Source organism: Stegodyphus dumicola, chromosome 6 (genome assembly GCF_044657685.1).
Source record: "Stegodyphus dumicola isolate Sdum_Otavi_A_Nest chromosome 6, ASM4465768v1".
Classification (NCBI taxonomy): domain Eukaryota; kingdom Metazoa; phylum Arthropoda; class Arachnida; order Araneae; family Eresidae; genus Stegodyphus; species Stegodyphus dumicola.
In genome coordinates this window covers 70,343,943-70,354,972 of record NC_140773.1, presented here as the reverse complement: position 1 = coordinate 70,354,972, position 11,030 = coordinate 70,343,943, and the positions used below count along the sequence as shown (strand labels likewise).

General features: G+C 31.1%; 1 protein-coding gene across 2 annotated transcripts in view; it reads right to left on the bottom strand.

The window, feature by feature from the left end:
* The window catches only part of LOC118180250 (huntingtin-interacting protein K), a 48,222-nt gene that overhangs the window by 21,756 nt on the left and 15,436 nt on the right, over positions 1-11,030 (bottom strand). The gene's annotated exons all lie outside the window — the stretch shown is intronic.

Genomic DNA, 11,030 nt, shown 5'->3' with positions numbered 1-11,030 from the left:
CATTAATAAATGGTTTAATCCAATTAAACGATGTTTTAGAAAACTACTTACAATCGAGAAATATTTAATATAATTTTAAGAATTGGAAAAAATATGCTTAATGGAGTTATATGCCCAATCGCTTTTCTGACATGACTTTCCGGTTAAAAAAAGAAAATGCTTATTTTTAAGTTTCATATGTTGTGAAAACTATTTAGGATAAAAAAAAAGTGCTAGGTAAATGCACATTTTAATGAAAACCTCATTTCTTAGTGTCCCTTACCATATATTCCGGCGTATAACACACACCTGTAATTTCAAACTACATTTTACAATTTTTAGGTACATTCACTGTATAATGTGCACCCTCCCTTTTCTTTATAAATAAACCTGAAAGATACATGTGTGATACTGTTATCTTCTGAAGTCATTCAAATCTGCAAAAAGAGTTGGTTGTATTCAATGAAAGTACACAAAAGAATGTTATTCTAACATTTCAAGAAAAGGAAGACATAATTTGGGATACGAATGTACTTTCGACTTGAATGAATTCACAGAATAAGGAGTCTGAAGTTTTCTCTATCTGTAGTCATTTGAAGCTGTGATTTTGAAATGAACATTGAAGGCTTTTGTAAATTGCATCTGCTTTAGCTGAAATCCAGTTGATTTATTATTCTTTTTAGTAGTAAATATGGCTCCTGCCAAACAAAACAGACATAGTGCTGGCTTCAAATGCAAAGTCATTCAGTTTGCAAAAGAAAATGGAAATTGCGCTGCAAAGATGCGTGATATTGGTAAAAGCTTCCATGCGTGAGTGGAAGAAAAATGGTATCACAATAATTAATATGCCAAATAATGAAATGGCTTATCCTGAAAGAAAGTGTTCCCAAATGGCCACTAGAAAATCACCAAAATCGACAGTAACAGCATTTAGGTACATGTAGAAATCTTTTCCTTATTTTTTAACTTATCATTTTTATATCTGGTGCAAAATGGGCACCCATAAATTTTGGATCTCATTTTTTATATCATAAGTGAGCGTTATACACTGGAATAGGTTGTATATACTTACATTTAAACATAATAATTTTTGGAAACAACAAGTCTCATTGTATATCAACTATGCATTCAAATACTTTATCAAGAATCGGATTAGTAAACTCAAATATGATATAACTTCATTCAAATTCATTAAAATAACATTTGTTCATAAATAAGAATTATAAAAATAATTAAAATTATTTATTGTTCCTCACGCTACAAACTTCCTTTTTTTTTTTTTTTTTTTTTTAAACCCTGTTGTGAATTTTAGGCATTGAATTTTCACATTTATATTGTAGTGCAATTACTAATAAACTAATCTGGTTTGTGTGAGAAAACAGAGAAATATTTTTCAACCGAAATACATTATTGAATTACAACAAATCACTTAAGGTATATGCTCCCGAAGAAGAGGGACCTGTGTCTGATTGCCTTCAATATCAATAGAACTTTATTCAAAATCTACACCAAAATAAGCTGTTTCACCCCCCTCCCAAATTTTAAAACTTAAGGTATGTTAACTTAAGACAGAAAGTATCTTCATGGAGAACTGTCTAGGAGAAATTCATTTCTTTACCTTACTGATATATAACAAGAATCAAAACTGAAGAGTTTTGGAATTTTAACAACTCAAACGTGTATTTTTCTTAATTACACTAAATACGAATTATTTAATTGCTAACTCTAAAGCAGCGCTAAATAGGATGAACATACGCAGTATATTACTTATTTCAATTGTATATATAAAAACTTGATAATTAAATTACATATCTAAGTAATAATTTAACCAAAGATTTAAATACTATATATAGTTATTTTAAGATATTCGTGACTGATGCGTTTGAACTGGAAATTCTAATAAACAGTTAATACATATCCACTTCTGCTATAAAAGAGGCAAAACTGCTTGTCTAAAATTGCACACACTATATAAATGTAAATAAATAAAGTACGATCAGAAAGATTATTTAGATATGAGTAACATAACTTAGTAAGATAATAAATGAGAAAGATTTTAGAGGAAGAGATTAAGAAAACTCTTGATAAAAATTCTTTGAATTTGATGGGAAAAGCAGCCTCAGCAGCACATAGTCCGAAATAAAAAATAATAAATATGTAATATATAAATAAATTTTTTAAAATACTAGTATGTAAATAAATAAAATGAGAAAAATAAAAAACTAAAAAGAAATTTCTCAGTACTGATATAATTTTGCTTCTTAACATTAAGAATATTGCTTTTTAAAATATCCCATCATAAATGAAAACTATTATTGTCTTCATTTATAATTAATAATATATCTGGTAATTTCCCAATAATAATTTATATACTATTGGTACACCAAATGTGAAAATAAGATGCTATTTTTAAACTTACAGTAAAGGTCTGAAAGAACAGCATTTTTCTTCCTTTAAAGACATAACTTATTTTATAAGAATATGACATTTATTTAAATTTTACAACAACTGTACAAGTTTTAACTTTTCTCCGATAACAATCTTTTTAGAATTTTAAACTATTTGCAAATTTATATGAATTTCTCAATACAGTTCAAAGTCCGAAATTCGGACTCGTCGAGACTTCGGAGATTCTGGATTTGGGATTTTTCCGGATATTATTGGGTTGGCGACTAAGTAATTGCGGATTTCACTCACAGATGGCTTCAGTTGAATTTTTAGGGTTTCAGACGTAGTACAAATGTAAAACACATTTTGTTATTTGATAGTTGGCAATTCAGCTGTCAATCAGTAAAAAAAAGTTTTTTGATCGGTTGCGTAGTGTTCATTTGGCGTTCGTTGAAAAATGGAAAATCAAAAGGAACATTTTCGTTATATTTTGCTTTTTTATTTCCGCAAAGGGAAAAACGCATCGCAAGCTCATAAAAAGTTATGTGCTGTTTATGGTGACGAAGCCTGAAAAGAATGGCAGTGTCAAAATTGGTTTGTCAAATTTCGTTCTGGTGATTTTTCACTCAAAGATGAAAAACGCTCTGGTCGTTCAGTTGAAGTTGATGATGACCTAATCAAAGCAATAATCGATTCGGATCATCACAGTACAACACGTGAGATTGCAGAGAAGCTTCATGTATCACATACATGCATTGAAAATCACTTAAAACAACTTGGCTATGTTCAAAAACTCGATACATGGGTTCCTCATGAACTGAAAGAAACGCATTTAACGCAACGCATTAACAGCTGCGATTTTCTAAAGAAATGTAATGAAAATGATCCATTTTTAAAACGACTGATAACTGGCGATGAAAAATGGGTTGTTTACTACAATATCAAGCGGAAAAGATCGTGAAGCAGGCCAGGTGAACCAACTCAAACAACATCAAAAACTGATATTCATCAAAAGAAGGTTTTGTTATCAGTTTGGTGGGATTACAAAGGAATAGTCTACTTTGAACTCTTATCACCCAACCGAACGATCAATTCTGATGTCTACAACAATGAACAACTAACGAAATTAAACAATGCAGTTGAAGAAAAGCGGCCCGAATTGACAAATCAAAAGGTGTTGTATTCCATCATGACAATGCAAGGCCACACACATCTTTGGTCACTCGGCAAAAATTATTGGAGCTTGGTTTGGATGTTTTGCCACATCCACCATATAGTCCTGACCTGGCACCATCTGATTACTTTTTGTTTCGATCTTTACAAAACTCCTTGAATGGTAAAAATTTCAATAATGAAGATGATGTCAAATCGTACCTGATTCAGTTTTTTGCTAATAAAAACCAGAAGTTTTATGAACGTGGGATTATGATGCTGCCTGAAAGATGGCAAAATGTCATTGATCAAAATGGGAAATACATTACAGAATAAAGTTATTTAGTTCCATGAAAAAATTGTCTTTGATTTTCTAAAAAGAATCCGCAATTACTTAGTTGCCAACCCAATAGATCATCAGTTTAAATCTAATAAGATGGAATGTAGAAATTATAAAATAAAAAATATGAAATTGCAATTTATGAAAAAATGAAGTATTTATGATTTAAAGGGTATCAAAATTTACAAAAAAAAAAAACTTAATATTTATTTGTTTACCTTATTAAAGATTTCTTTCAATGCAAGTTGTTTAAGTTGCTTCATTTTTCGCGCTAATATTTTCTGTTTAATTCTGTAGACAGACATAATCTCTTGTTCAGTCTCTTGTCAAATGTGCATGTGTAAAGCCTACCAGAAAAACATTGTTGGTGGTTTTAGGGTCCGGATTTAGATCATTCCGGATAATGGACGTCCTGATTTCGGACTTTGGGAGCTACTCTGATATGCGCCCTCAAGTCGCCAAACATTTTTGGCGAGAAACTCCACGCTCCCATATTACTGTCTAAATTTTTTGTCTACATTTCGAACTTTAAGCCTAAAATATCTCCAAAAACGCGGTTTTCACATATGCAAAAATGACGTTTTAAACACACAATTTTAAAAAAAAATCTGAAACAAAAACAAAAAATTTAGATAGCAAAAACGTAAAGTTTCTAACCAAAAATATTTGCCCAGAACCTATGTACACAGTGATATGTTTTAACTAAAAAAAACATCTACGAACGGCACGATCTAGGCAACGAACGAATCTACAAACTACTCACACCTCGCTTTAATAAATTAACATAACAAAAAAAAAATTTCAGACTACCATGTATACAGCGTTCTATTTCAACTTCAAAAAACATCTACGAATTGCACAGTCTAGACACTATGTACTAATCAACAAAATAGACTAACTAAAATAAATTTCAAACAATTAAAAAAAAAAAAACAATTACGAAAGAAATCCATACTAAAAAAACAATGAACATAACATTCTACAAAATAAGAACAAGAATAAAATAAAATGCACTTACCATGAATTAATGTTTTTTCGAACAGCAGAAATACTACCAACTTCATACCGCCTTTAACATGCCGCCACGTAATCACTATCGTATTTACATGACAGCCAGGCACACTATCCAGAAAATTCATACTATGGTTCACAAATAAATAAAATCACAAATCCCTACTTCTATCATGCACAGCCACTAAAAATAATCTCTCAGACCCTCTTTCCACATCTCCAAATACCCACTGCCCCTCAACAGGATGGCCACGATGATATTTCCTTTTGACGAACTTCAATTCAACAACTTCCACCATTTTATCTTTCCCCCTATCTTCGCGAACCAACGAGCTCCAGCGAAAGATTCTTCAACGTCAACAGGGTTGCTATACAACACGCAATCGTGCCAAAAACCAGCGCAGAACACATATCGCCACATTTGGTGAAATTAGGGCATATATCACAGTTGTACCGGACTTTGTACTGTACAGTCAAAAGTCGTTAATTCGGACACCCATAATCCCGACCTCAAAGCTAAAAACTTTCTGCGCATGCACATAGGCGTTTACGCGTGCGTGTAAGATCTTTACAACTGCGCATATGCGTGTGCGCAAGTGCAGAATACGTTTTCGCGTGCGCGTTTAATGTATGACGAACGGTATAAGCTAAAATTATGTAATTATCTATTTCAGTTAATGTTGATGATTGCGTTGTTCCTTAATCTTCGAATTGGATCCGGCTTATTATTTTTTGCAGACTGTAAGAGAAATTTTATAAAAGTAAGCTTGAACTTTCGATTATGTCAAATAGAATTTCCAATGCTGGAGCTCCCAAAGGATCTACAAAACGAAAGTATGTTTCGATGTCCATCAAACAAAAAGTGGAATTGCTGCAAAAAATGGATAAAGGCATATTCTTTGTTTATGTAACCGTTCCGAAATCTGTTTATCAATTTCACGCTGCTCTTCGCGGCGCGCAATGAACTGGAAGTTGATCTGTCAGCACTATCGTTATCTTCAGGGCAGATGTTTTTATTTTATTCGGCTTATAATTCCTTACTAAATGTAGTATTTCATCTCGATGTACTCCATCTTTGATATGATTTAAATCAAATTCCTCGTCATTATAAATATCACGAATACAAATCAAATAGTTTTCTGGTTGCAATTTTCTAATTTTGGCTATGCATAATGTATGCTTTACACATGCGAGCATTGAAAGAAATGTTTAATAAAGTAAACAAATAAATATTAAGCTTTTTTTTTGTAAATTTTGACACCCTTTAGATCATAATTGCTCATTATTTTATAAATTACATTTTCATATTTTTAATTTTATAATTTCTGCATGCCATCTTACCAGATTTAAAGTGATGATCTATAATCCGGAAAAATCGATAATCCAGAATCGCCGAAGTCCCGACGAGTCCGGATTAAAGACTTTTGACTGTATATTAAATTCTTTCCAAATAACCGAATTATTTCTTAATACATTAAACTATTTTCAAATAATATATATTACTACATTCTTTCAGATAACATACATTAATACAATATTTCAAAAAACAGACATTAATACATTCTTTGAAAACTTGATATAAGAAGCTATTTTCCACACTGCTTAGCTACACATACCTTTTAAATTGCTCAAAAAGCTAATATGTGATTTCAGTAATTTTTCAAATAAAGTGAAAAGTGTAATATGCATTAAAATTATGAATATTTTTATTATTATATTTTTTTTAAATTAAAATTAGCAGCTAGACAAACACATGATAAATATATTTATTTAAATTCAAATTTTAAAACAGAAAAAGAATTAATCTTTAAAAAGGGCATATCAAAATAAACTTGCAAGTGTTATTGTGGTTAAAATTATAAAGAATGGTACTGTGTATTAAGAGCAAACATTAGTGTTATGACTGCTGTAATTTCAGACTATATACAACATTGAATTATGAACAGCTCTAACTATATGTAAAGGTCAAAACCAATTATTATTCTTATAAATACAATAAAAATGATTAGAAACTTTTAAAATGTGATTTTTTTAATGCTTCAAACAATAACATACTTATTGTTGCTTGAGTCCTTTATATATATATGAAGTTCCTATTTGAGTTAGTAATTAAAAAAATATTTTTGTCACACATCTCAGGAAATTATTTGCTTCTTTTTTTAAAGGGTCCCAATATTTCATTGGTTCAAATTTTTTTAATGTTAATTATTTTCAGTTATAACTAATATCAAAATAATTTCCCAGAAGTTTAAATTAACCCTGATAAAACTAATTAAATAAAATATATTTTGTTCTTTGGACATATATTATTCCCGAAATTTTTGTTTTATTTTTATTGAATTATATAAACAACTTTTATTCCAGTAAAAGATCTTTCTGATACTTAGCAAGCAGTTACAAATACATTCTAAATGAATAAATTTATATGAAAGAATAAAAAAATCACTTACCTCAGATTTTATTAAAAGCGAGTAGAAATCCTAGTGAGAGGTAATTTAGTGCTGATTACAAAAACAAAAATTCGCAACTAAAATATCCGAATGTCAGTTACTCTTGAGATGTTGGAATAAATGTGGTAAACATTATTTGTTGTGAGTATCCAACGAAACCAGAATGGTCATTAATGCTCAAGTGTAAGCCGGAAAAAATTAGCTGCACTGTAAACAAATCAATCCCTGGAAAGGTGAGAAACACTGTTGTGCCAATTCATTCACTGAGAAGCTATCTTTATCTTTTTTTAGAATAGTAATTCAAAGATGAAGTCCAAGCGCCGCATGCTGGGAGTTGCAGGTATGCGTAAACTTTCACACATGCTTATAGTTCTCTCTGCAAAGTCACATTGAGAAATGAAATAAAAATAAACTAGGTAAACATAAAAAATCTTACTTCAAACGAAAAATTTTTGACAATGGAGCTTAATGATTTCTTTCATACATTTTTTGATATAGGCTGCTCATTTGATTTTAAATAATAAAAATAACAATAATTAAATGCTACTTTTAGTCAGCATACCTAAGTCTAAGAAATTACTACTTGAAGACATTTTAAATCAAGAATGATTAGAGGCTTAAAATACCCTGTCATAGCTGTAAAATATATATATATATTTCTGCTCTCTGAGGAAATACCATTTCCCCTAATTTTTTAATAATGAAACAGAATTGTATTTAATCTCAGCCATATAGCATTAAAAATAGTATGTGAGTAACTTCACAATGATATCTTTCATTTTCACATTCAAAAACCAAAGTTAAATAAATAAAATGCATTTTCAGATGCATCATTGAAACATTTCTGATTAAGGCTAATCACATAATCAGAAAACAGAAAATTTGTTTGCTAATAAAATAGTGATAAAATATACAAACAGATATATTTCTGCGACATTAAAATTTAGATCTGAATACTCCATTTCCTATAATTACAATTATAAATACATTTTATAGCGACAAAAATTATGTGTCATTTTGATTGTCCATTTTACCTGCATGGGCTTATCAACATGGAATTTTATCAATGTGCACTTTCATGTGGGTATGGACATGTGGGTATGTCCCGTGGGCAATTAATCACAGTGGGTTTTTTTTGGGGGGGGGGAGCTTCTGTAGCGTGCGCTTACTCGGCTTTTATCAGGAAACCACGCATATCTAGGTTGCCTTATAAATACACTTTGTGACTTTCCGGTAGGATTGCAGAAAGTACTTTTTTGTTTTGCTGATATCTTTGGATTATAAAATAAATGAAATTTTAAAAAATATGATGTAGCACTGTAGGTTAAATTTTGGTCATTAATAACCATTACAATCTGTATGGAGCTTCTGTGCATTTCCATTGGCAGTGCAATCTGCACATATTCTTTTTTTCCCGAGTTATATGGCTCAACATACACAGTACAAAGTCCGAGATCTGGAATGATCTAAAATTCGGAACTCAAAGTCACCAACAACACCTGTTCTTTAAATGATTTTTTTTGGGGAAGGGTATGCTTTACACATGCACATTTGATTTTTTGGGGACAGTGCAGAATCACCTACTGCTTGGCACGTTTTTAAGAATTGTACAAACTCAGTATCCATGTACACATTGCACACTCCCTTGACTTTATCCATGTACACACCGACCTATTTTCACTTAAAAAGTCAAAGAAAATTGACAAAAATTCAATTCTTCTTACTCTTGTAAAAAGCGCCAAACAAATAAGTAGGCGATAATGCACTTTACCCGATTTTCCCCCTAATAATAAATCATGTGGAGAGTCTGACTTTAATTTTATTTCGGCACTAACCAAAATAATAATGATTAGAGTACCTTTGGATTATCGCCAAGTTGCTGTTTCATTTATGGTAACCTGAATAGTTGAATGTTATGGAAACGCTATTATGACGTGATAAGTTTCTTGATTGTGGTGTATTTGACGGATGGAAAAATATTTGTAAAGGCTTATTTATGTGTTGTATGCTGCATATTTTTTGCTTTACACTGTAAAATGCCTGCTAGTGGTACAGTTAACCTGAAGTTTCTGTACACTTTAGAATGATTGGGAAAGAAAACACTGATTGACTGATGCGTAAATGAAGATTTAAATGGCCTCGTTCACTTCTCGATTCAAGTATTTGGAAACCGGAGCTTATATCAACACTATGGAAAGTATGTGGGGTGTAATAAAAAGAGCTTTTCAAAAGAAATGCCATCGAGACTCTGGCAGTATCGAGAATATTTTTCATTTTTACTTTTGTGAATTTATACGGCAATGGCAGTGTATACAGATTTATGTGTGTATATACTTTAGATAATTTGTAGTGACTGTAAACAGTTTAGATAATTTTAAATATTTTTTGGATGTTGTTAAGGGATTCTGTGTGTCTCACATATCGAAGAAAGAGAAATTTTTATATAAGGTAAGTCAATATTTCCTTTCTGTATTGCATAGATTACATAGCGTGTATTTTCATTCTTATGTTATTTATTTCCGTGTTTGATTTAATATGCAGTTTATTGCAATAGTTTTTGTTTTAATTATGTTTTGGATGCCATTTTACTGGGGAGGGAACTTGGATTTAACTTTTACCTGGACGTAAACAGAAAAGGTGCCAAAATCTCACCAATTTTCACCGAGGGGTATCCCGAAATATATTTTTACCACAATCATTTTAGCATAAATTTGTGTGACCAATAATTTGGCTCCATAGCTGCATATCTGCTTGGATAACATTCTACATAGAAACATCATTGATTTTACACAAACTAATATTTTATATGCTGATGCCAACCTGGCGAATCATTATTTCTTATACTTTGCTTTCATCACTGCATATTTATCAACAACAATATGACTCATGCAGCGAAGTCTAAAAAAATTTTTTAACATTAGTAATTGAATAACAAAACGCATGATAACTTTTTATGTTGACATGCTTGCCAATGATTACAGATTTCAGTTAAATGCACTAAGAAATGCCCATGAGGAAAAATTCTTTTAACATATTTTGTTAATGATACTCATAGGCCCAAGAGATTACATTTAATGCTACTTGAATTAAGAATAACTGATTTGTTATTCACATAAACTCAGAATTGGTGCTACAGCTCGTATGGCTGCACCAAGTGGCAGAATTTAAGGAAGAAAATCTTTTGGGAATTTAGAGAAGCACCGAGGAACAAAATTAAAGGATAACAAAGTGTTTAGAATTTAGGGAAAGCACTGGGACCCAAAATTAAGGGTGGCAAAAATTCAGAAATTAGGGTCGACCCGCAGGCAGTAAGATATCTAGCGCTGGCCCTCAATAAGCCTTAAGTATATGTGGGAATTTATTTGTTCAGGACTCAAATAAGCATGTGTAAGAAATAGATGTAAGTGTAACAAATAACTAAACTAATACAATTCAGATTTCATTTTTCTCAGTGTGAGATAGAAGAAAGACAAAATTCAGTGGAACAACTTGTCTTTCATAGTCAATCTTATGACACATAGCCAACAATGTATAGCGGACACTATTAAGCTAGGCTAAAATTATACTTTACTGATTCCAAGGAATTTCAGAATACAGCAGATTGTGCTGCTCTTTAGCTTTCTGATTTGATCCAGCGTATTATTTTTTACAGGCTGTTATAATTACAGCAGTTTTATAAAATTAAAGTTGAACTTTTGATTATGTTGAAA